General features: G+C 39.0%; 1 long non-coding RNA gene across 1 annotated transcript in view; it reads right to left on the bottom strand.

Annotated features, from left to right (window-relative positions):
* Positions 1-2,114: 2,114 nt before the first annotated feature.
* LOC107833587 (uncharacterized) overlaps positions 2,115-5,132 on the bottom strand; it is a 24,029-nt gene continuing 21,011 nt past the window's right edge. The window contains exon 3 of the long non-coding RNA XR_001659350.1: positions 2,115-2,126. This is a non-coding gene — a long non-coding RNA (uncharacterized LOC107833587). The remainder of the gene's footprint in view (positions 2,127-5,132) is intronic.

Below are 5,132 nucleotides of genomic sequence, written 5' to 3'. Positions count from 1 at the left end.
ATGGATGGATTAACTCCCCTGTACAAAGAGCCCTCTTTGAAGGAAAATTGAATCATGTCCAATAGCGGTGGACCAATCAATGGCCAAAAAGAGAGATAAAATTTGAGTGGAATACCATCTGGCCCTGATGATTTACTTTTATGTGTGTTACATGCGAAAAGGCCACAATCCTGCAGTTTACCTTGACCATCCTGTGTTGGGGAGATGTCATTAATAAGGTGTGACATTTTAATATTATTTGAGAATCCATTGTAGGCATGTTTGTTCACATTGCTTTCTGACTTGTGTAATTCCAGATAGAAGGAAGCAAATGCAGCGTTGATTAATTTTGGATCAGATTGAATGGTGCCACCTTTGTCCTTAATTGGAAAAACAGTCAGAAGACAATTATAAAGCAATGTTAGCCTGTAACATCAGTAATAGCAATAGCATTCAAAATGATAAAGTGGTGGACATGAGACAGAAAATGGTAAATATCACCCTCCCTTAGTGTGAAAAATCCATCAAACGTCCAACTAATTGTTTATCAAATGGAGAGATGTGCAATAAACATAAATCATCTTGTCTCACCCAAGTCCTTATTGTGTAGAGCAGTGTTTCCCAGTCCTGGTCCTCAAGGCACACTGCCCAGTATGTTTTGGATGTTTCCCTGCTTTACTATGCCTGATTCAGCCGATTGCAGTTCATCAAACACCTGTCAATTGAAATCTCCTTGACTGAAGCAAGGAAACACCTAAAACACACTGGGCAGTGTGCCTTGAGGACCAGGGTTGGGAAACACTGGTGTAGAGACAATTGGGGGCAGGAAGTATGAGTAAGTGACTGGATGAATATGTGCATATCCTGGGCTTTTGGTTTCAGATATGCTAGATAGCCATTATCCTAAGTCGGCTTACAACCGCAACTTAGTCCTCAAACAAACTCTACTTTGTCTTGCTTTTTAGTTGGCCCCAGGAAATTTACAAAAATTATGACTCCTTTCCAGGGAGGGCCAGGGAGATGTTGAAGAGCAAATACCGTGCAGCAATCTCTGTTGGGATAGAAGGGACACATCATGATTAGATGTTTTATCTAATCTATATTTATTAGTATATTTTCTAGCATTACAATTTTTAATGCCAACAGGATCCTGTCAGAAATGTTACTGCTTTTTAAACAAGAGCGCTCCTGTCAGATTGTAGATTATTTTGACTTGAACATTTCTAAGTACCTTGTTATCTTAGAAACCTGTATAGTTTAGTGGGGTTGTCTATTCCCTCTTGTACCCTCAAGAATGTTACAAATTATGTACTAAATCACACTGATGCATTGGTTTCTATCATGCTAACTCTAGATTTAGCAGCAGTAGTATTCCTTTATTTGTTGTTAGATATGTTTTGACATTCTCCTTATGTGGCTATTAATAGCTCTATTTTCATTTGTCTTACTTTTTAGTTTTCATTGCCATGGTGCCTTTTTTTTCCATTGCCATGGTGAATCGTGTTATCTTTGATCCATTGATGAGGGCTTCTTTTTCTTAACTCAGGAGCTATTGAACTCAGAATTGAGTTACATAGTTGACATTTCCTGTTCTGAAAAAAAATCCCTGAGTATCACAGAATGGAGTAGGTTTATTCAGAATGAGCTATCTCTGTGGTTATACTGCCATATGCTTAGGCTGTTGGAGAACAAAATGACCATTTTTCTTCCCTCTGCTAACTTCACAGCTTTTTTCTTGGATAAATGATCATATAAAAATATACATATTTTTAATATAGATATATGTATATTTTTAGCCCTGTGATAGACTGGTGACCTGTTCAGGGTGACCCCACCTCTCACCTGAAACATTCACTGAAGATAGGCACCAGCACCGCTCCTGACCCCACTCGGGACAAGGGTGTACAGAAAATGGATGGTATATTTTTAATATATAATCTATTTATGACAAATCTCTCTGTTTTTTAAAGTTATCATACAACTATTGTGTAACTTAAGCTGATTGATTCAGTTTAGAGAATGTATATAAATGTGTGGCTGCATTTAATAACTGAAATTTTAATTTATTATGACCTTTATTAGTTTTTTTTACCAAGAAGTTCGATTCCTGGCCCAGAGTCTTTCTGCATGGAGTTTGCATGTTCTCCCTGTGCATGGTGGGTTCTCTCCAGGTACTCCAGCTTCCTCCCACAGTCCAAAAACATGACTGTCAAGTTAATTAGTCTTTTTAAATACTCCTTAAGTGTGAGTTTGTCCTGTCCGTTTCTGTGTTGCCCTGCAATGGACAGGTGACCTCTCTCCAGGGTGACCCCGCCTTTCACCCAATGACCTTTGGAGATGGGCACCAGCAGCCCTTGTGATCCCACCAGGGCTGAGGGTGTAAAGATAAGGGATAGAGGTAGTGTTGATTGAGTAACTGACTGTTTTTCCATTTATTTTTGCACTTTGTGGTGTACCAATGTCCTAAAATATTTGTCAACATTTCTGCCTCAGTCTTGGTTTCAGAAGAACTGGTCTTGACTCCATCCCTGATTTAGAGAACACAGTTCACCTAACAGTCGTGTTTTTGAACTATGGGAGGAAGGTAAAGTTCCTGAAGAGAAGAAACACATGCACAGGGAGAACATGTAAACTCCATTCAGAAAGACCCCAGACTGGGACTCGAACCCAGGACTTTCTTGCTGCAAGGTAATAGTGCTACCAACTGTGCCACAACTGTTTTTAAACTTTATTTTATTTATATTTTTATCTCCTTGTAATTAGTTTGAACTGTTTGAATTGACTTTATAAACAGTACTATTATTATTGTTATTATTATTGTTTTATTATCATTTGATGTTATTTCAGCTGATAAATGTATGCTTATTTTTTCTCTCCACAGAAGTGTTATGTGTGGTGGTTGTTGTTGGTGAGTAAGACGCTTGCAGGCCCAGGCTGACATTTAGAAGGCATTTAATGATGAGAACACAGGAACTGGCAGCAGACGAACGACGTGACATAAGACAAGGACCCGACAAGGAACAAAGACAACAGGTGGACTTAAATACACAGGGAGGGTAATCAGGGAACTAGACACAGCTGGGAATGATCAACAGGGAAACGGGACTAAATAAACACAGAAAACCTCAAAATAAATACACAGAACACACAGATCACAACAAAAAGCTAACTTCTGATCTGACGATCTGTGTAGCAGTGGTCGCTTCCTGGAGGGGACGTTGCCTGAGATAATACTGCTAAGAACTCACATAATATAGAAAGTACTCCCACATCAGTTCTTTAGGAAACTAAAGTACAATATTCCGTTGCCTATTTCAATAGCAATTAAACAACCAGGTATGATATTAATGGCATTTTAGAAAGTGACTGGTGCAGGGGCGCTGTATAGGGGGGGAAATTTATAACAATTCTAAGGGCCCCTGACCAACATGGGGCCCTCCACAATTTATTTTTTTCTGTTCATAGACATAAAAATAAATGGGGCCCTGTCGATTACAAAATTAATTATATTGTGCTTTCTAAAATTGTTTTTAGCAGTAAAAATTACATGTTTCCACTCCCAGACCAAAAAGCACATATTTGCCCTGAACCCCCCTGGATCTGCATGAAATGTTCGTTCCTGCTTAGTGCTCGACGGTGACGCTGTTCAGCAGCAGACAGTAGAAGAACCACTGTGGCAGTTACTATGCTACTAAAAAAAAAAAAGAAAATCAGGTTTTCAAAAAAAAAAGTAGACAGAGGGAGAGAGAAAAAGGTAAGAGTGTGAATTTGTAACCCAGTTTTTCACTGAGAGAGGTGGGTAGACTGTGTGAGATTATCAACCACTCAGCATAATTAGCTTAGCTACAGACTGTTTGCCTCCATTTCACTAGCATTTAATGAATTAAAGAAATTACCAACATTCATATACGCCTATATGCCTACCGATCTGCGTATTGGTGTATAAACGTGTGAGCGTTTGTAAGTGCGAATGGGTGAATGTGACTAGTGTAAAGCGCTTTGAGTGGCTAAAATGATTGGAAAAGGGATATACAAGTTCAGTTCATTTACCATATATTCAACTTGTCCCTTGTACCTTTTGCCACTTAACAGATGAGTCAGTCAGCAGCAACTCTAACCCACATCCCTCCTGACCCGTCCTCTCCCAAGTGAAATTAAAGCTGCAGTATAACTTTATAAAAAAATTTACATATTTGTTAAAATTGTCATTATGTTCTGACAGTATGGCATGAGAGATAATCTGTGAAAAAATTTCATCTGCTTTCTCTCAGTGAGAATCAATCAGTGGCAGGAGAGATTTAGCACAGTCAATCACAATCTCATCCTCCCTCTGCGCTATACTGTAGCTAGTGCAGCCCGTTGTGAATGCTCAGTCCAGTTAGCATAGCTACCAATGACAGCAGATAAACATTTTTACTGTAATGAAAATGTTTCTCCACCATTAGCAGTGAATGAATGAGGTTGATTGACAGCACTAATAGCGTCCACTTGGTTTTGATTGGTTGTTTTTGGTCAGAACGTTGCATTACTGTAATAGTAGTTCAGGGAGGAGGTGATCTTTTCACAGATCGTCTCATAAGAAACTGGCACAACATGGTGACAGCTTTAATATGGAGAAAACCTTTTTAATTAAAGTTACCCTTGTGAAAAAAAAGTACTTTAGTATATTTCAAATATTTACATTTGTGCAAGTACATTTTAAGTATACCAAGTATTAAATGTAGCGACACTAGGGTATGAATCTGATACTCTGCGCTTCACAGCAGGGTAACCAGAAGTCGTCAACGCCACCTTGGGAATTGCATCCAAGGAAATAGATTGCCAGTTGGCACTTGAGGTTTGTGACCAAAGATTACAAGACTTTTCCAAAAGTTAATTACATTTTATCGTTTCATGTTTGTTTTTTTTTAAAAAAAAAAAAAGACAAACATAAGGATCCACAATAGGAAGGGAAATGCACAGTACTGAGGCCTACCAGCAGGGGAGGACGGTCCAAATGGGAACCGGTTCCTAAAATAATTGAATAAATCCAAAATAAATCACCCCAAACACTTGTGAACAGGCATTCAATCGTGAAGAAATCCCAACACCGGTCACTCGCACAACACAGGTCCCGTCTCCCTGTAGGCCCCTCCCACTACCTGTAGGCCCCT

Source organism: Poecilia formosa, unplaced genomic scaffold (assembly GCF_000485575.1).
Source record: "Poecilia formosa unplaced genomic scaffold, Poecilia_formosa-5.1.2 Scaffold410, whole genome shotgun sequence".
NCBI lineage: Eukaryota > Metazoa > Chordata > Actinopteri > Cyprinodontiformes > Poeciliidae > Poecilia > Poecilia formosa.
Note: the sequence above shows the minus strand (reverse complement) of the source record. Positions and strands in the feature narration are given on the sequence as shown.